We start from the raw sequence: 22,526 nt of genomic DNA on the forward strand, positions 1-22,526 counted from the left end.
GGAGTGCATTTCCCAGCGAGAGCAATGCAGAGGGTGAGTGATCACTGCATTTCAAATGAGTTTTTACTGCCCACAGACCAGGAGATTCCAGGGCTGAAAAGCACCACAAGTTTCCAGCATGGCTGTTTCAGCCAGCACCAGCGGGTTTCCACACAAAAACTCATACAAATCTGGGTGGCCATTTCAGCTGGTGCCTGGAACACCTGGGAGACAGAGCCACCCATTCAACTGAAAAAAAGGGACTGAAACAGGGAGACAGGTGATCTGGTTTGGCGGGTTCCACTGCCACAAAGACCAGCAATCTGAAACGCTCTGGATTGAGAGTTTCACAGCAAGTGCAGCTGGACCCCAGAAGGCCTAGCTTGGTGGGAGAAAAGGCATCCACCACTACCGAGGCAGTTTGCAATTACCAAGGCAGTCCACCATTACTGAGGCAATCCACCATTATTGAGTCAGTTCACCATTACCAAGGCAATTCTAATTGTATCTCTGTAAACAAAACCTCAAGGAAGTTTACACAGCAGCTGGGCAGAGCCAGCAGAAGCTCAGCAATGCCTCTGCTGGCAGACTGTAACTAGACTACCTCCTTGGTAGGCAGGGCATCTCTGAAAAAAGGCAGCAGCATGTCAGCCACTTATAAAGCCCCATATTCCCAGGACAGAGCACCTGGGAAAAGAGGCTGTTTTGAGTTCTGTTGCAGCAGACTTAAATGTATCTTCCCAGCAGCTCTGCATGGAACAGTGGAGCTCCTACCACAGCACTTGAGCTCCTGTAAGACAAACTGTCTCCTCAAGCAGCTCCCTGACAGCCATATATTCAAAGAGACACTTCATAAAGAAGAGCTTAGGCTGACATCTCGTGGGTACCCTTCTGGGATGAAGATAATGGAAGAAGAAATGGGCAGCAACTGTTACTGTTCTGCAGCCCCCACAGGTGATCCCCAGGCAAGCAGGGTCTGGAGTAGTCTCCAGCAGTACTGCAGTAGAAGGGCCTGATTATTAGAAGGAAAACTAAAAAATAGGAAGAAATAGCTTCAATATCAACAAAAAGGATTTCCACTCAGAGACCCCATCCAAAAGTCACCAAACACAAATGCCATACCTAGATAAATCCATGAAGATGGGAAGAAACCAGTGCAAAAGAATGAAAACACCAAAAAGCAGAATGCCTCTCCTCCTCCAAGGGATCACAGTTCCCTTGTGAAAACCACTTAGCTGTAAATACATGGGTTTATTTCTGGGTTCTCTATTCTCTTCAACTGGTTTATGTATCTGTTTTTATGCCAATACTATGCTGTTTTGGTTACTATAGCTTTATAGTATATTTTGAAATCAGGTATTCTGATTTATCTAGCTTTGTTCTTTTTTACTCAGGAATGCTTTGGCTATTTGAGGTGTTTTGTGCTTGGATATACATTTTATAGTATTGTTTTCTTCTATTTCTGTGAAGAATCTCATTGATATTTTGATAGGGATTACACTGAATCTGTAGAATTCTTTAGGTTGTGTGGTGATTTTCACTATATTAATTCTTCCTCTCAACGAACATGGAATATCTTTCTATTATTGTGTGTCTCTGATTTTTTTCCACCTGTGTTTATGATTTTCTCTATGGAGATCTTTCACCTTTTTGGTTAAATTTATTCCTAGGCACTTTTTTGGTAACTATTTTTAATATTATTGCCTTTTTTGATTTCTTTTTCATCTGGTTGATTAATGGTGGAGCTTTTAGCTTTTTCTATGTATAATATCCTGCTGTCAGCAAAGGGCAATTTGCCTTTCTCCCAGTTTTGATGCCCTTTATTTATTTCTTTTTAAAAATTTCTTTGGCTAGAACTTACAGTACTATGTTGAATAAGAGTGATCAGAGTGGGCATTCTTATCTTGCTCCAGTTCTTAGAAAGAAAACTTCCAACTTTTGTGTTGAGGTGTGTTCCTTCTATACTTGAAAGTTTTTATCATGAAAGGACGTTAGTTTTTGTGAAATGCTTTTCCTGCATCTAATGAGATGATCATATGGGGTTTGTTCTTAACTCTGTTGATGTGATCTACTACATTTATTAATTTGCATATGTGAAATTATCTTTGCATCTCTGGGATAAATCTCGTTTGTCATGGTATATGATCTTTTTAGTGTGCTTATAAATTCAGTTTTCTAGCATTTTTTGAGCATTTTGCATCTATGTTTATTATTGACGTTGACCTATAGTCATTGCTGTTGTTTCTTTGTTTTGTTTTGTTTTGTTTTCCAACCAGGGTAATGTTGGCTTTGTAGAATGAGTTTGGAAGAATTCCCTTCAATTTTTTGAAAGTTTGAGTAGAATTACTACTAGTTCTTCTTTAAATGTTTGGTAGGATTTAATGTTGAATCCATGAAGTTCTGTGATTTTATTTGATGGGAGATTTTTTTTATTATTAACACAATCCTGTTATCTATAATTGGTCTGTTTAGGGTTTCCATGTCTTCATGACTCAGTGTTGGTATTTTGCATTGATCCAAAAATGTATTCATTGTTTTCCTAAGTTTTCCACTTTGTCTAGCTATAGTTGTTCCTGATAGTTTCTAATGATCCTTTGTATTTCTAGATTATCAGTTGCAATGTCTCTTTACTTTTGTTTCTAATTTTCTTTATTTGCACCTTTTCTATTTTTTTGGTTATTCTAGCTAAAGGTTTGTTGATTATTTTTATCTTCCAAAAAACTAACTTTTCATTTTTTGATTTTTTTGTATTTTTAAAGTTTCAGTAATGTTTATTTCTGCTCTGATCCTAATTACTTAATTTTAGTTTATTTCTTGAGATGCATCATTAAGTTATTTAAAATCTTTTTAATTTTTTGATGTAGGCCTTTATTGCTTTTAAACTTTCTTCTAAATCTTGCTTTTCCTGTATCCCATAGGTTTTTGCCATGTTATATTTCTATTTTCTTTAGTTTCAAGATAGTTTTTATTTCATCTTAGTTTACTCATTTGCCCATTGGTCATTTACGAGCATGTTGTTTAATTTTCATGTATTTGTACAGTTTTGAAAGTTTTTCATGTTGTTCATTTCCAGTTCTATTCCATTGTGGTCAGAAAAGATACTTAAATAGCTGGAAGCAGTGAGTCACACCTGTTATCTCAGCACTTTGGGAGGTCATGGTGGGAGGATTGCTTGAGTTCTGGAGTTCAAGACTAGCCTTGGTAACACAGTGAGACCTCATCTCTACTAAGGATTTTTTAAAAAATCACTTGAGCATGATGGCATGTACCTGTAGTCCCATCTATTCAGGAAGCTGAAGTGGGAGGATCTCTTGGGCCCAGGAGACAAAGGTTGCAGACAAAGGTTGCAGATCAAGATTGTTATTGATAAGTGAGGACTTACTTTTAGCATGTTGTTGTCTTTTGGTTATTTTGTATATCTTTTGTTTTTTTATTTCTGTTTTTCATGAAGGTTTGGTGGTTTTCTGTGGTAATAAGATTTTATTCCTTTTCCTTTCTCCTCTGTATCTGTTCTAATAGTGAGTTTTATACTTTTGTGTGGTTTCATGATGATAGTTATGACTTTTGTTCCAGATGTAAGACTTCCTTGAACATTTCTTGTAATGCCAACTAGTGATGATAATTTTTACAGTTTTTCTTGTCTGAAAAGTATAACTTCTCCTTCATTTCTGAAGTATGGCTTTGCCGTGTATAGTATTCTTGGTTAGCACTTTTCTTTTTCCCCAGCACTTTGGCTGTATTGTCCCATTCTCTCCTGGTCTATGAGGTTTCATCTGAGAAACCTGCTGTTAGTCTGATGGAGGTTCTCTTAGATTTGACTTGATGTCTTTCTCTTGCTGTTTTTAGAATTCTATATCTTTGTGTTTTGACAATTTGTCTATAATGTTCCTTGGGGGGTACATTTTGAATTGAATATATTTGGGACTGTTTGAGCTTCCTGGATCTGGATGTCAATACCTCTCCCAAGACTTGGGAAGTTTTCAGCTATTATTTTAGTCAGTAGATTTTCTCTGCTTTTTTCAGTCTCTTCTCCTTCTGGTAATACTATCAAGAAAAAGTTTGTGCATTTAATACCAACCTCTAAGTCCTGTAGGCTTTCTTTACTCTTTTTCATTCTTATTTATTTTTCTCTGATTTTACAGTTTCAGATGACTTATCTTCAAATTCAGAGGCTTTTTTTCTGCTGCTTGATCAAGCCTTCTGTTGAAGCTATTATATTCTTTATTTCATAATTGAATGCTATAGCTGTACAATTTCTTTTTGGTTCTTTTGTATGATTTCCATCTATTTATTAAATATCTCATGCCCATCATGAATTGCTTTTCTGTTTTTGTTGAATTGCCTATCCGTATTCTATTGCATCTCACTGAATTTCCTTAAGATTATTATTTTTAATTCATTTTATGGAAATTCATAGGCTTCCTTTTCCTTCTGATGTGTTACTGGAGAGTTATTGTATTCCTTTGATACTGTCATATATCCTTGCTTTTCCATGTGTTTTGTGTCCCTGTATTGATGTTTGTGCATTGGTGGACCAACTACCTCTTTCAAATTTTTCAGAGTGGCTTTCATAGAAAAAGACTTTCACTTGAAGCTGAGTTTTTGTGTCAATTCAGAAGAGTGTGGTAACTTTGGTTCCAAGTAGGTGCAGTGATACAGTATCCATGAAACTTCCTCTGCTGCTATCAATATCAGTGATTAGTGTGGGTGCCTCAAAGCCTATATGAGTTTGTGGCAGCAGTGGTGGCACCGTTATCAATTGTTATGTTTCTTGGTGTTGAGGGCTTTTGAGGTCCTCCATTATTCTCATTTTCCCTACAATGAGGAACTGAGCCAAAGGAATCACTCTTCCTGTTTGTTTTGATACGTTCTACAATCACCTGCAGCAGTGCTGGGTTCCAGGTACAATTTCTTGGAGCAGCTGAGAAGCTGAGATCCTACACACAGTGTTTTGTGAACTGATTGTGGCACTTCAGTTTTGGGGTTCAGGTTTATTCTTAGCGGCAGGGTTGGATATAGATCACCTGTAGAGTTAGAATTTGTGAATCTGAGCCCTCCCCGCCCCCTGCCCCAGCAGTTCATGCCTAGGGGACAAGATTGTAGCTGTAATTCAGACACTAGGGGGCAGGGTATAGTCTGACCCAGCCCTAGGAAAGGAGGAGTACTCTGGAGGTTTGGACCTATGGAGTACGGTATACTGCAATTTGGGAACCTGAGCCAATATGGCTTAGCAGCAATTAAGGTCTTAGGAGATAAGGTTTCAAATAGTGGTGACCCTAGACTCTTGGAAGATGAGACTCCACAGTATCCCAAACTCTATGAGGTCAGATATAGCAGCAGAAAAGATCCAAGAATTGGGAAGCATAATCATGGGCCCTGGCAAGCAGGAAGTCTCACAGTGATGACTTCCATCCCTAAGGAGAGGGGTGTCTCAGCAGCTCAGACTCAAGGGGGATAGTTATATTTTAGTAAAACAGGATATTAAAGTTGTTTGACCTGTAGGGTGGAGTGGCTGAGCTCAGCCACTGCTGTTTCCCTGAGATGCAGGATACTACTTCAGCTCAGCCAAGGCACCAGTTCCCCAAGCATTACGTGCTGCTTCAGCTTAGGCCCATGATACATGACTGCACTGGTGGTGAAGGCACCACTTTCTGAGAGGCAAAGCGCTCTCAACTTTTTTGCCTCAACTTTGGTACCAAAGAGGCATGTACTTGTATTAGTCCATTTTCATACTGCTATGAAGAAATACTGAGACTGGATAATATGTAAAGGAAAGAGAATTAATTGACTCATGGTTCAGCATGGCTGAGGAGGCCTCACAATCATGGTGGAAGGCGATAGAGGAGCAAAGGCACATCTTACATGGTGGCAGACAAGAGCATGTGCAGAAGAACTTCCCTTTATAAAACCATCAGATTTCATGAGACTTATTTATGATCCAAATGGAAGCTACTATTCAGATGAGATTTGGGAGGGAACACTATTAAATGATATCATTCTGCCCCTAACTCCTCCCAAATCTCATGTCCTCACATTTCAAAACCAATTATATCTTCCCAACAGTCCCCCAAAGTCTTAACTCATTTTAGCATTAACTCAAAAGCCTGCAGTCCAAAGTCACATCTGAGACAAGGCAAGTCCCTTTTGCCTATGAACCTGTAAAATCAAAAGCAAGTTAATTACTTATTAGATATGATGGGGTTACAGGCATTGGGTAAATACACCCATCCGAAATCTCATCTTGAACAGTAGCTTCCATAATCCCCACTTCATGGGAAGGACCTGGTGGACAGTGACTGAATCATAGGGGCTGATTTTTCTCATGTTTTTTTCATGATCGTAAATACGTCTCATGAAATCTGATGGTTTTATAAATGGGTTTTTCTTTTTTATTGCATCATCAGGTTGGAAATTTTCCAAACTTTTATATTCTGCTTCCTCTTGAACACTTTGTTGCTTAGAAATTTCTTCTGCCAGATATCCCAAATTATCTCTGTGAAGTTAAAAGTTCCTCAGATCTCTAAAGCAGGGACAAAATGCCTCCAGTCCCTTTGCATAGCCTTACTGTACTGTATTCCCAAATGTCAGACTACCACTTCAGCTCATGCACAGGAGGATGTGGCTGGTCTGGGAGGCCAGAACACATTTCTCTGGGATACCAGGTATTGCTTTAGCTCTAGCACAGGAAGGTAGGGTGCAGCAGGAACTGGGAGGAGTATATTGCATGGCTTTACCAAAGTGCCTCTTCCCTAAAAGTGTGTATGTATCTTTACCTTGAGTCCCATTGATAGGGACAGGAGGAGGGACATTCTGAGTGAAGAGAGTTGGGTCCCTAGGAAGGGCCCGAGCCTCAAGCCTGGAACCACATCCCAAAGTGAGAACATACATCCATGTTTTCTCGCTCAAATATTGCCTTTTCCAAAACCACCCATGACCCACCAACCCCCATCCTGTCCATAAAAACCCCAGGCTCCACCAGTAGACAGAGAAGAGAAGCAGCTGGACATTGGAGACTATGGTTGGACATCGGAGAGAAACAACTTGACCTCTGAAGGATGGCTTGATGGTGTAGCTTTGGAGAGGAGTCTGATCAGGTATGGCCAGACTCTGGGGTAGATTACATTCCTGCTTCATTATCCACTTTTCAGCTCCTCTTCATTCAGCTGAGAGTCACTTTCACCAGCAATAAAATCCCCCACATTTACCATCTCCAATTTGTGTGACTTCATTCTTCCTGGACACTGGACAAGAACCCAGGTGCTGGTGCAAAATGTTGTCACACTGACCCACCACTGAGCTCTGGACACTTCAGCCATCTGCAGATGGCAGAGCTAAAAGATCAGTGACTATAACACTCCTTCTGGGTCTTCAGGAGTCATGGGCATCCCCCTAGATGCTGCTGTGGTGTCAGTACAGAGTTTGTTCCTGCCAGTACCAAAAAGTGCTCACTTCAGCTCCTGCACCTGCTCACCTGCATGCTCTCTCTTGTGAAGGGTTGAGCACACCGGGTTCAAGTGGTTGGAGTTCTCCTCTGCTGGCACCTATGCACTCTAGTTCCCATCCATAAAGGGGTCAGGGAAAACCATGGAGCCAGGTAAACCTACAACTGGGAGGGGGTTTTGGAGCAGTTCTGCCAAAGCACCATTTCTACAGGCAGAAGTGTTCAGCCTCAGCTCTAGCTCCTACATGCAGGGCACAGAAGCAACTGGAAGTGGTAGACGGAGCAGCTCCACCAAAGGACTGTTTCTCTATCTGAAGGAGTGCACAGCTTAAACTATGCCACTCCCTCATTTCCCCTCCCTCCCTCCCTTTCTTCCTCTCTCCTTTCCCTTCCCCTCTGTTGGACTTTAAGCCACTGAGTAAACCTGTCTAATGAGCTTATTGGCAGTGATATGAGCAAACCAAAACCAGAGAAGTTCTCCTGTAATTATTACTCTGCTTTAGATTCCAGGACCTTCCTATATATGTGGGATAGATTTGAAAAAGATGCCCAACAATGTTGATTGAGACTCAATTTAATATTGGGTTAGATACTCTGGAGCCTTTAAAGCAAGATTTAGCTGACTCAAAGAAATTAACGTTGCTTGGCATTTCCTGCACATTTGATTTTGAGGTGGCAAATTAATATCTGTTACAGTAGCCTCTAGCTACTTTTCTTTTCCTTTCTTTCCTTCTCTCTCTCTCTCTCCTCGAGTCTCTCTTTCCTCAAATCTGTTTCACACACTTACGATTGCTGAGGCTTCTAAACATCTCATTCTCATCCAAAGCCTCCTTTGCGATTCCCCTATTAGTTAGAGCAATTAAAAAAAAATAACTGAGAGCTTCAGGGGCACCAAGAGCTCCCTACACACACATACCCACACACACATACACAAACACACATCATGTAAATAGGGCTTTTGTGTTATATACTAAGTTTTAACATATGATGGTTGATTGCTAAGAAAAATGTTTAAAACTGATTACTTGATAGTATTTTTTCTCAAATACAAATGAACTGGTGAGCTTGATACAGCCAGATTCCCTGCCTTCAGCTTCAGAGATACACACACACACAAACACACACACACATACGCGCACACACACACACACATATATGTATATGTATGTATATATATATATATATATATACTAGATTTATATGGTGAGTATACTACAGGTGGTCTTTAGATAACCATTTGGAAAAAGCAAAAGCAATTTACAAGAGTATAAAAAAGCCAGCATTCAAAATGTCTCATAAATTGGTCAAGTCTCCTTTTGCAAACTTTAAAGAGGCTGCTTTCCCAAGATTGTGTGTTGTATGTATTTTGTTCCTCCTGTGCCTTGGCTGAATTATTTACTTCCATCTGACATGCATTATTCCTCTTTTATGCTTGACTTCATTCTACCCTTCATTAAAGTTTAGTTGAAATTTCACCTGCTCCGTTTTATTTACTATACCTAATTTAGCCTACAATGATCCGAAGGACGAATTGGGCTAAATGCTATTATTTCTCCAAGTAACAGCAATGATTGCTTAGTTTAAAATTTTTTGATTTCATCACCTTAGGGTTTAAATATGACTTGCTTTTCTCTCCCTGATTAGCTGGAACTCTGGCTGGGCCTGTCAGCCAAACCTGGCCTGAGACCACAGGGCAGAGAGACAATTCTGATCCAAAGATGTGTCTAGGAACAATATGGAAACAAAAAGCCAGGTGAATAACCCCTCTCACATGGCAGCCTGACAAGACAGAGAGGCAAAACACAGATGGAAGCCACTGAATAGAAATAAGGAGTCCCACATGAGAGCAAGCTCTGAGTAAAGTGCCAGTGTTTGTACTGTGAGCTTCATTTTTGCACAGGCTAGCAAAATATGCATGGGTGGAGACATCACTGGAGGCACTGACAGAGAGATGGAATCATAAATTATAAATTACATACTGCTTTCTCTTAAAAAGGATAAACATACACACACACAAAAGGGCCAAAACTTGCTTGTCTTAACTCACTCCTAGAGAGACTATCTTTGGCCTTATGTTTCGTTCTTTACTCTCTTCCTTCAGTCTCAATATTAAGAGTTCCTCTAGGTACTAGAGGATGGAGGGAAAAAATATGAAATAATCTTATGCTATGTTGATAGCAGAGGTAAAATAAATGTTTATCTCATTTTAATGTGAAATACTGATAATTATAGATGGTTACCGACTGTACTATATTAAATCAGCATTAAAATATATTTAATAATTTTTGTAATAATATACAGAATATTTTTATATAAGAAAAGGAGCTGATTTATTTATTCTCCCACAGAACTACTTATAGTATCATTTAAAATTATTTAGGCTGGTGTGGTGGCTCATGCCTATAATCCTAGCACTTTGGGAGGCCGAGGCAGATGGATCACTTGAGGCCAGGAGTTCAAGACCAGCCTGGCCAACATGGTGAAACTCTATCTCTACTAAAAATACAAAAATTAGCTGGATGTGGTGATGTGTGCCTATACTCCCACCTATTTCGGAGGCTGAGACATGAGAATTGCTTGAGCTTTGGAGGCACAGGTTTCACTGATCAGAGATGACAGCACTGCACCTCAGCCTGGGTGACAGAGAGAAATTCTTGACTCAAAAAAAAAAAAAAAAATTCATGCCTGTAATCCCAGCAGTGTGGGAGGCCAAGGTGGGTGGATCACAAGGTCAAAAGATCGAGACCATCCTGGCCAACACGGTGAAACTCTGTCTCTACTAAAAATACAAAATAATTAGCCAGGCGTGGTGGCACACGCCTGTGGTTCCAGCTACTTGGGAGGCTGACGTGGAAGAATTGCTAGAACCCAGAAGGCGGAGGTTGCAGTGAGCCGAGATTGTACCACTGCACTCCAGCCTGGTGACAGAGCAAGACTCCGTCTCATTAAAAAAAAAAAAAAATTATTTAGACATATGAAAACAAAAAAAAATTTAAAACTCTGACTTGTTATTAAAAATGTTATTATAATTTTTCCTTAAGTCACTCTATGCCATTTGATGATACTTTCATACCATTTTCATATATATATGTGTATGTGTGTATATATATATATATATTGCATTTTACATTTTGGGGTACATGTGAAGAACATGCAAGATTCTTGCATAGGTACATACATGGCAATGTGGTTTTCTGCCTTCCTCCCCATCACCTATATCTGACATTCCTCCCGCTGTTATCCCTCCCCAACTTCCCACCCCCTACTGTCACTCCCCTAGATCCTCCCAACAGACCAATGAGGAAAGGATTCCCTGTTTAATAAATGGTGTTGGGAAAACTGGCTAACCATGTGCAGAAGGCAGAAACTGGATCCTTTCCTGACACATTACACTAAAATTAACTCCAGGTGGATTAAAGACTTAAACATAAGACCTAACACCATAAAAACACTAGAAGAAAACCTAGGCAAAACCATCCAGGACATAGGCATAGGCAAGGACTTCATGACTAAAACACCAAAAGCATTGGCAACAAAAGTCAAAATAGACAAATGGGACCTAATTAAACTCCAGAGCTTCTGCACAGCAAAAGAAACAATCATTAGAGTGAATCGGCAACCAACATAATGGGAAAAAGTTTTTGCAATTTACCCATCTGACAAAGGGCTAATATCCAGAATGCACAAAGAACTAAAACAGATGCACAAGAAAAAAACAAGCCCATTCAAAAGTGGGTGAAGGATATAAACAGACACTTTACAAAAGAAGACATACATGAGGCCAACAAACATATGAAAAAATGCTCATCATCACTGGTCATTAGAGAACTGCAAATCAAAACTAAATTGAGATACCATCTCATGCCAGTTAGAATGGCGATCATTAAAAACTCTGGAGACAACAGATGCTGGAGAGGATGTGGAGAAATAGGAACACTTTTACACCGTTGGTGGGAGTGTAAATTAGTTTAACCACTGTGGATGACAGTGTGGCAATTCCTCAAGGACATAGAAATAGAAATTCCATTTGACCCAGCAATTCCATTGCTGGGTTTATATCCAAAGGATTATAAATCGTTCTACTGTAAGGATAATGCACACGAATGTTCACTGCAGCACTATTTACAACAGCAAAGACTTGGAACCAACTCAAATGCCCATTGATGATAGACTGGACAGGGAAAATGTGGCACATATTCACCATGGAATACTATGCAGCCACAAAAAAAACAAAGAGTTCATGTCCTTTGTAGGGGCATGGATGAACCTGGAAAACCATCATTCTCAGCAAACTGACACAAGAACAGAAAATCAAACACCGCATGTTCTCACTCATAGGCAGGTGTTGAACAATGGAGAACACATGGACACAGGGAGGGGAGCATTTCATACTATTTTCATGATCAGTATATATATATATATATATATACACACATACTGTATGTGTATGTATGTATATGTGTGTGTTTATACATCCATAAATATATGTTTGTTTATCTTCTAGTATAAGCATAGTAAGATAGAATAGATATGTTATTGTGTATGTCCCTTTTCTCTTGTCCTCTTCATTTCGACCTCTGCTTTTAACCTTATTCTTTCTTATTCTCTGATGCTCCTTGATTGGTACAGTGTAACTTTACTATCATTGAAATACTAATATACATTGACATATTTGTTACTTTCTTAGACATATTAAATAATTTAGTCTTTAGTGTCATTGATATATTAAATAATTACAGAAATGATACATGTAATATACAGTGGTCCTCTCTTTTCTGAGGAGGATGACCCCCAATGAATGCCTGAAACCATGGATAGTGCTGAATTTGATACTTTTATGTTTTTTTCCCATAAATATTTTAAACCTAAAATAAAGTTTAATGTGTAAATTAGGCACAGTAAAAATAAATAATAATAACTAATAATAAAATAGGAAAATATGAACAATATACTGTTTTAAAAGTTATGTGAATGTGGTGTGTCTGTCTCTCAAAATATCTTTTTGTGCTGCACTCATCCTTCTTGTGATGATGTCAGATGATACAATGCTGACATGATGAAATGAAGTGAGGTTAATGACAGCATTTGATGGAGCATTAGGCTACTATTGACCTTCTGTAGTCCTGAATCTGTATAACTATCGTTCATCCTTTATTTGCAGTAAATGGCTTGGTGTCAGTGTAGTTGATACCTGGCTAAAGTCTTCGTGTAGCTTAGCCTCAACACTTTCTGATGCAATATTTTGCCATTAATCAGAACACATTTTCTGTTCATGTCTTCCACTCACAAATTTAATGCCTTTTCCATCTTAACTAAGCACTTACCATGCTCTGTGCTTATAACTTGCAGTTTGAGGTACAACAACAAAACTAGCACCACTTCCTTTTTGTTTTTTCATTATTTTGTGGAGAGAAGATATTTGCAATATATCTTACTATAGATATTTGCAATCTCAGCATGCAATTTTTTTTCTTTCCTTACTGAGAAATTTGATATTTTCACTTAAAGGAATTGCTCTCTAGGTTCTCTTTGACATATCTGAATTGCCAGCATCACTACTCTTGTGCTTTGCAGTTTCTTGAACGTAAGCACTGTGATACCTCAACAATTATCTGGTAACCATGATGGCTACTAAGTCACTTAACAGGCAGGATGCATACAGATATGCTGGACAAAAGGCTGATTCATGTCCTGAGTGGGATGCACAAAATTTCATCATGCTACTCAGAACAGCACTCAATTAAAGCCTACAAAATATTTATTTCTTTAATTTTCCATTTAGTATTTTCAGACTACGGTTGACTGTAGTAACTGAAACTGAAAAGCAAGTTGCAGATAAAATGGACTACGGTATAGTTACATCCTTGAATAAATGAGACATTTACAGAAAATAAAGATTTTTTTATAGTAAAGGGCATTAAATATTGGTAACTATAGGTAGAAAAATCTTATTTTAGGTCAGATATGTTTTATAAATTTATTTAAAATCTATTGTTTATGCAAACACATGCACAAAACACCACAGGGTGATTGATTACTCTTTAGACTTTTAGACAATATTTTGAGTTTGAGATTAAAAGAGACGTTTTTTATTGTCCATTCATTTTATTTGTTGAGCACATACTACATGCCGAATAAGCAACATAGGTATTCTCTGTTCTCATGGAGCTGCTATTCCAGTGAGGGAAGGCAGAAAGAAAGCAGGTAGACAAGTATTAAAAATGACAACATTTCAAATAGCTTTCAGAGTTATTATGAAAATAAAGATGAGCAGTGGAAATAGGGGAGAATGACTGGAGGAGGCAGTGCTTTAGATGTAATGATAGGAAAGGTATCCCTGAGGAGGTCTATCTAATCCAAAACCTGAAATATGAAAAGCAGTTAGGCTGGTGAAAATATGAGAGAAACTGCTCTAAGAAGATTATGAATATCTGGAGGCAGGAACACCCAGCATAAACACTCAGAGGTGGAAGCAAGATTGGAAATGTGTGGGAGAGGAAGAAAACTAGGTAGTTGAGGTCTAAAGAAATAGGCTGTAAGAAAGAGATGATGTAGAAGTAGTCAGGAGCTGGATAGTGTAGAGCCCTGTGGACTATGGTAAGGGATTTGGCTTTATTCTAAAATTTATGAGCAACAAAAAGATCTTAGACCTGAGGGTAAGATAATCTGATGATCAACCACATGGGGTACAGATCAGGCATCTGGTTTGGCTTTAATAGGTGTATCAGATCAGTCATCCTAATTCTGTTTCTTTTTATCTTGTTTTAACTGCATCCAGAGCCAAGCAGGGGACTGTGAAGGGCTAAACTCTTCTGAAGAACATAGTGGTTTAAAGGAATCTTTTGGAGAGTACTGAAGATCGTAAAATGTTTGAATGTTGGTAGATTGCCCGTGAAAGAACAATTGCCAGAGGGATTTTAAAATGCATATCAGGGACAAAATGTTCCCTTATTCATGGAATGTAGAATAGAAGACATGTAATTTCTCTGTCTTTCTCTCCCTCATTATAACTTCCAATATTTCTCTTTTTTTAGCTAGTATATTATTTAATCAATAGTGTTTGATATCATTGTAAAAGACAATAACACAGATTTTGTTTCTCAAGTATTAATCAAATATTTTATAATAAAAGCCAATACAAAGGAGAGACCTAATATAAGCTATATTTCCTTTTACGTCAATTTTTTTCTCTTTCAAAGATGACAAATTCTCTTCTTTTGCTAGAGGATCATAAGGAAGCATAATCGAGAGGGCACTCAATTATATTTTATTTTGGAAGGAATACAGTTCCAATTAAAATATATTTATTACAGTCATGTTACTATTCCATAGAGCTAACAATATCAATGATAAAGATAACTATATAAAACACTTTTTAATTTAATTTTATTTCTTGAAATAGGGTCTATCTCTGTTGCTCTAGCTGGAGTACAGCAGCATGATCAGAGCTCACTGCAGCCTCAAATTTTTGGGCTCAAGAGATCCTCACACCTCAGTCTCCTGAGTAGCTGGGACTACAGGCATTCATCACCACATCTGGCTCATTAATTAATTAATTAATTAAATTTTTTGGGTAAAGATACAGTCTTGGTATGTTACCAGGGCTCCTTTGAACTCCTGGATTCCAGCAATCCTCCCACCTAAGCATTCCACACTGCTGGGATTATTTGAGTGTGAGCCACCATGCCCAGCCATAAATACTTTTTTATATTTCCAAATAATTAGATAATATTTAAAAATATTGTCAAATCAGAAAGAATGAAAATACTTATAAAATTCTTTACCTAAACAAAAAGCATTTGGCTTTTTAAAAGGGCATTTGAGCCCTGTTTGGTGACTCACCACTGTAATCCCAGCACTTTGGGAGGCCAAGGTGGGTGGATCACCTGAGGTCAGGAGTTGGAGACCAGCCTGGCCAACATGGTGAAGCCTGGCCTCTACTACAAAATACAAAAATTAGCTGGGCATGGTGTCACATGCCTGTAATTCCAGCTACTTCAGATGCTGAGGCAGGAGAATTGCTTGAGCCCAGGAGGCGGGGGTTACAGTAAACCAAGATGGTGTCACTGTGCTACAGCCTGGGTGACAAAGCAAGACTCCTTCTCAAAAAAAAAGAAAAAAAAATAGATATTTCATCTGATTGTTTACAAAATCCACACCACCAATATTTCCAACTATCTCCTAATTATTTTCAAAATAATTATATTCAATTTTTTTAATTGGCCCAATAAGGGGTTCTGTCATAACTGTTCAAAGAGCAGAGGTCTTTCTGGAAGTAGGCTTGGAGTTGATAAGCAGTTGGACACATATACCTTCACAGCAGCTGCTCATCACCCTCATCATTTCCTTGCATGCTAAGACCCCAGAGAAGTCCCAGGGTGGACAACAAACAGCTCTGGCTGGCCTGGGGCTGGCTAAGGAGATTCGTGTATTCTGTAGGCCTTCTGAGACCACCTCAAGATTTTTTTTTGGCTTTATTATTTTATGAAAATAATATATTTTTGTGATAAATATCCAAGAAATATAGATACAGATATTAGATACAATTTGTAGCAAATAATATACCATATAAAATATAATGTATATTTTAAGGAAAACAGAAATCACAAGATACATTCTCTTTCAATAAAAAAAATACTGATTGAAAAACTTTAACCAAAGAAAAGCTAGTAAAGGAATTGCTAAACTTCAGATAATTTTTCGTTCAACAAAAGGTAATTAATACCAGAGGATTCTTCTAAAACTGATTAAAAACATGAAAAACTTAAAAGTTGGTGACTCTAAAAGCTAGATATTTCAGCTAGACTAAATTGGTTGATGACCCTGTTGTAAAGATGAGGAAGTACCTCATTTAAGCTTCCTCCAGTTTCCCCTAATCAGCAGAATGAAATCTGATTTTGATAGATTTTAAATGTTACAATTCTAAGACATGTAGCATTTATAGTCTCTGTGTAGTTATCATCTGCACAATGCTTTTGTACTAATCTAAAATGCACTGCAAGTCCATTTTACTATTGCTTCTCCATTTTAGAGTTCCTAGTTGGATTTGTCTTTTCTTTGGTTCCCTTTCACTGTCATTTTTATTTATTTGTTTGCTTGCTCACTTTCATGTTCCAAAGAAGTACTACTCATAAGTACAGCTTTTCCTGAGTTCTTGAATGCACTTTAAATGTTTCTATGATATCTTCATATTTGAAGAAAACAGTTGAATTTAGTGGTTGATTCACATTTGCTTCCACGCACCAATTTACTCAACATTATTAATTGAGTTTTTATTATGTGCCAGGGACTGAGGATTCAGGGTAAACAGCACAGACAGCACTGTTGCCCCTTGGTGTAAAATGGATGGTGTAAAATACACCATTCATTATGGGTAGAAAGACAGAAAAATGCATGGATTTGACATAGTGATGTGTGTTGCAAAGAAGAAAAATAGGGTAATGGATAGGATGGCTGTGAGCCCTTTTAAGTGTGAAGGCTAGATAGTGCCTTCTTGGAGATAGCTTTTGAGCTGAGTTAGTAATGACCAAAAAAGAAAGCCAGCTAAGTGGAACTGGTTGAAAAAGCATTCAAAGAAAAAGAAACAGCAGAAAAACAAGTGCACAGGCCCTATAACAGAAAGAAAAAAAAGTTTTTTAAAGATTTGTAGGGGCAGATATAGTTTTTGCTGAAAAGAAGTAAATGAAAGTGAGAGTGGGTGTGGGAAATGAAAAGTAGTAAATAAAAGTGGGAGCGGGCATTGCATTAGTCTGTTCTAATACTGCTGTAAAGATACTACCTGAGACTGGGTAATTTATAAAGAAAAGAGATTGGCCGGGCGCGGTGGCTCAAGCCTGTAATCCCAGCACTCTGGGAGGCCGAGGCGGGTGGATCATGAGGTCAAGAGATCGAGACCATCCTGGTCAACATGGTGAAACCCTGTCTCTACTAAAAATACAAAAAATTAGCTGGGCATGGTGGTGCGTGCCTGTAATCCCAGCTACTCAGGAGGCTGAGGCAGGAGAACTGCCTGAACCCAGGAGGCGGAGGTTGCAGTGAGCCGAGGCTGCAGTGAGCCGTGATTGCGCCACTAAACCAAGGTGGGTTACAGAATGAGATTCCAACTTAAAAAAAAAAAAAAAAAGAAAAGAGATTTAATTGATTCACAGTTATGCATGGCTGGGGAGGCCTCAAGAAACTTGCAATCATGGTGTAAGGTGAAGAGGAAGCAAGGCATGTCTTCATAAGGCAGCAGGAGAGAGCAAGCAAGCGCAGGTGAAACTGCTGCTTTTAAAACCATCAGATCTCATGAGACTTCACCCACTGTCATGAAAATAGCATGGAGGAAACCACCCCCATGATCTAATCATCTCTTATAAGGTCCATCTCTTGACACATGGGGATTACAGTTTGAGATGAGATTTGGGTAGGAACACAGCCAAACCATATCATTTTGCCTGATCCTACTGAATCTCATGTCCTTTTCACATTTCAAAACCAATCATGCCTTCCCAATAGTCCTCCAAAGACTTAACTCATTCCAGCATCAACCCAAAAGTCCAAGTCCAAAGTCTCATCTGAGATAAGGCAAATCCCTTCTGCCTATGAACCTGTAAAATCAAAAGCAAGTTAGCCACTTCCAAGATGTAATGGGGGCACAAGAATTGAGTAAATGTTCTCATTCAAAATGGGAGAAATTGGCAAAAGCAAAGGGGTCACAGGCCACATGAAAGTCTGAAATTTAGGTGGGCAGTCATTAAATATTAAAGCTCCAAAATTTCCTTTGACTCCATGTCTCATATCCAGGGTATGTGGCTACAAGGGATGGGATCCCAAGCCTTGGGCAGCTTCACCCCTGTGGTTCTGCAGAGTTCAGCCCCTCCTGGATGCTTTCACAGACTGTCATTGAGTGCCTGCAACTTTTTGAGGTGCATGGTGCAAGATGGTGTATCTATTTTTTGGGGTTTTGGAGGGCAATGGCCCTCTTCTCACTGTTCCACTAGACAGTACCTCAGTGGGGACTCAGTGGGTTCCAACCCTATTTCCCTCCCACACTGCCCTAGCAGAGGTTCTCCATTAGGGTTCTCACCTTGCAGTAGACTTCTGCCTGGACATCCAGGTATTGTCTTGTCTTGTCTTTTTTTTTTTTTTTTTTTTTGAGACAGAGTCTTGCTCTGTTGCTCAGCCTGTAATGCAGTGACATAATCTCAGCTCACTGCAACCGCTGTCTCCTGAGTTCAAGTGATTCTTCTGCCTTAGCCTTCTAGTAACTGGGATTACAGGTATCCACCACTAGGCCTGGCTGATTTCTGTATTTTTAGTAGAGATGGAATTTCTCCATGTTGTCTAGGTTGGTGTTGAATTCCTGATCTCAGGTATATGCCTGTCTTGGCCTCCAAAAGTGCTGGGATTACAATCATAAGCCACCGTGCCCAGGTCATCCAGGTATTTTTATACATCCTCTGAAATCTAAAGGGAAGTTTCAGAACCTCAATTTTTGACTTCTGTGCAACTGCTGGCCCAGCATCATGTGGAAGTCACCAAGGTCTGGGGCTTGCACCCCTTGAAGTAACAGCCTGCTGTATATTGGTCCCTTTTAACCATGGCTGGAGCTGGAGTGGCTGGGACACAGGGCACCAAATCCTGAGGCTGCAGAAAGCAACTGGGCCCTGGGCCTACCTACAAAATTATTTTTCCCTGCTAGATCTCTAGGACTGTGATGGGAGGGGCTGCTATGAAGGTCCCTGGCATGCCCTGGAAACATGACCCCATTATCTTGGCTATTAATATTCAGCTCCTTGTTACGTATGCAAATTTCCACAGCAGGCTTGAATTTCTTCACAGAAAATGAGTTTTTCTTTTCTACCTCATGGTCAGGCTGCACGTTTTCCAAACCTTTATGCTTTGCTTCCCTTTTATACATAAGTTCCAATTTCAAGCCATCTCTTTGTGAACACATACAACTGAATGCTTTCAGAATATGCCAGGTCACATCTTAAATGTTTTTCTGCTTAGAAAATTCTTCTGCCAGATACTCTAAGTCATCTCTCTCAAGGTCAAAGTTCCACAGATCTCTGCCACCAGTCTCTTTTCCACCAGTCTCTTTGCTAAAGGATAGCATGAGTAACCTTTGCTCCAGTTCTCAACAAGTTCCTCATCTCCATCTGGAAACCTAAGCCTAGACTTTATTATCCATATCACTATTAGCATTTTGGTCAAAACCATTCAACAAGTCCCTAAGAAGAAATTTTACACATCTTCCTGTCTTTTTCTGAGCCCTCCACACTGTTCCAACCTTTACCTGCTACCCAGTTCCAAAGTCACTTCCGCATTTTCAGTTTATCTTTATAGCAGTTCCCCACTCTCTACCAGTTCTCTGTGTTAGTCCATTCTGACACTGCTATACATATGCTACCTGAGACTGGATAATTTCTACATAGAAGAGGTTTAATTGGCCCACAGTTTGGCATGGCTGGGGAGGCCTCAGGATACTTAAAATCACGGCAGAAGTTTGGTGGGAGAGATTGAGAAAGTTTCACACTTTTAAAACCATCAGAGTTTGTGAGAACTCACTCACTATCATGAAAATAGCATGGAGGAATCTCCATGATCCAGTCACCTCCCAGCAGTTCCCTCTATCAATACATGGGGGTTACAATTTAAGATGAGATTTGGATGAGGACACAGAGATAAATCATATCAGGACTGTAGACCATGTAAGGCCTGATAGGCCTTTGGAAGAGATTTGGAATTTTTGTAATTGTAATGGAAATTCCACCTACTACTCTAGGCTCTGTCCTTCCCCCCCCCCCCCCCTCCCCCCCCCCCCCCCCTTTTTCCCCCCCCCATTTCTCATCTGATATTATTTTCTTTATCTATCCCTTTCAGGATTCTGTCATCACCACTCTAAGACCTCACTGACAAGAGTAGAAATAGCAATAAAATTGCCTCATGTCGGAGACATTTGTCTGCTCGTAACTTTCCTGATCCTTTAGCAGTGTTTTATCAGCTGACCGCTTTCTCTTTTTCCCATTGGCATGTATGAAACAAGCTTTTATGCTTTTCTCCCACTTCAGACTTCTTCTCAGTCTCTTTCTTTTATATATCTACTCCACATTTCTGAATAATTGCACACAATCCTATGACTATGATATCATCTGTGTAGTAACATCTCTCAAATTTTATTGTTCTGGTCCTTTCCAGAACTCCAGCTTGACTGCCCACTTGACCTCTCCACTTAGATCCTTAATATGCACCTGACACCTAACATGGCCAAAATCAAACTCTTATTAGGCCATCCTAAACTAGTACTCTGATAGACTGCTCCATCCCAGTCACTGGCACCCCTTTCCACTCAATTGCTTGGCATTATTCTTGATTATTCTCTTTCCCTTTTACCCTAATACAATGAATTCCTTAGCAAGTAGTGTCACTTTATGTCTAAAATACACCTTTGGTCAGAACAATTTGCTTCATCTCTAAGATGAGTAGTCTCACCCTAGCAGCCATCATTTTCTTATGCTAATTCGATAAGATTCTAAACTATCTGGTTGATTCTAATTTTACCCCCACAAATCCACTGTTTTCAAATAGCCAGAGTGATTTTCTTAGAATGTAAATTAGAACATGCCATTATACTACTTAAGTTTGGAATATGAATTAGGACGTGTCACTCCACTACTTAAGTTTTTCTAGTGCCTTTACTTATAATAAAAAATGTTTCTAAAATGCATATCTTAGATTCCATTTGCTACCTGCCCTTTTATACCTTGGCTCACTTCTCTTCATTATTTAATAATTTGTAGGTTAAGTGGAAGTCTTCAAAATTCTCAAATATATTGAGTTTATTTCCTCACCCTTTTCCAAAATTTTAGTCAATATGTGTTAGAAATATATCCAAAGTTTAATTTCCACCACACTATTTGTTTTGTAAAAGTGAAAAATCAGGACAATAAACACCCTTATGTCCTTTACCTAATTGCACCAATTATTACCATGACACATTTACACATGCTCTCTCTCTTTCTGATATCCCTTAACACTTCAACATATGTATATAAATAAGGGCATTTTCCAATCACAATACTATTATCCTACACAGAAATTTAAAGTCAATATTTTCTAATATCCAGTCCATATTCAAATTTCTTCAGTTGTCTCTCAAAAATGTCCTTTAAAGCTCTCTCAACTAGGATAAAAATAAAATTGTTTGATTAAGTATTTAAAAAAATACATATTAAAAAGAACTTTAACAGGGAAACAATCTCATACCCAGATATTAACCATTTCTGAAGTTCTTTTATTTGTGATGATCTTGGTTTCCCTCTGGTATTTGTCTTCATCCTGAAAATGTTCTTTGTTTTGTTTTATAAAGTAAGTCTGTTGGTGATTAACTCTGTTTTTCTTTAACTTACCTATATATTTTTTCCTTTATTCATAAAAGATATTTTCACTGGATATGAAATTTTATTTTCTTTCAGCACCTTAATGAGATATTGTTCTATTGTTTTACAACCTCTGTGGTTTCTGATGAAAGATCTGAGAAATACAAATTGTTGTTCTCTTGTGTGTTATGTGTTGCTCTTCTGTAGCTACTTTCAGGACTTTTTCTTTTGATTTGAATTTCAGTAGTTCGATTATGGTGTTTCTAGGCATTAAAAATTAACTTTATTTAAAGTTTGCTAATCTTAATCTGTAAATGTATGTCTTTCATAGGATTTGGGAATCTGTTGCCTATTATTTAAAATATTTTTCTTCTTCAAACTCTTCTTGACTTCTGGTATTCTAATTACATGCATGTTAGACTTTTTAATATTGTGCCACATGTCTCTCATGCTCCATTCATTAAAAAAAAATTCTTCTTTCTATTCTTCTGGGTAATTTCTATTTAATCTGCAAGTTCAGGAGTTCATTGCTACCTTATCTGCGCTCTGTTATTCAGGTTATTCAATTAATTTTTTATTTTAAGTATTATGTTTTTTAGCTTTAAAATTTCCTTTTGTTGTTTTACATTGTTTTTATTTCTTCATTAAGATTTCCTGTTTTCCTTTATTTCTAGCATACTTTTTTCTGTCTTTTAACTTAATGGAGTATAATGATCATAACACCTTTTATAAAAAAGTTTCCA

Source organism: Cebus imitator, unplaced genomic scaffold, assembly GCF_001604975.1.
Source record: "Cebus imitator isolate Cc_AM_T3 unplaced genomic scaffold, Cebus_imitator-1.0 Scaffold32, whole genome shotgun sequence".
NCBI classification, from domain to species: Eukaryota; Metazoa; Chordata; class Mammalia; order Primates; family Cebidae; genus Cebus; species Cebus imitator.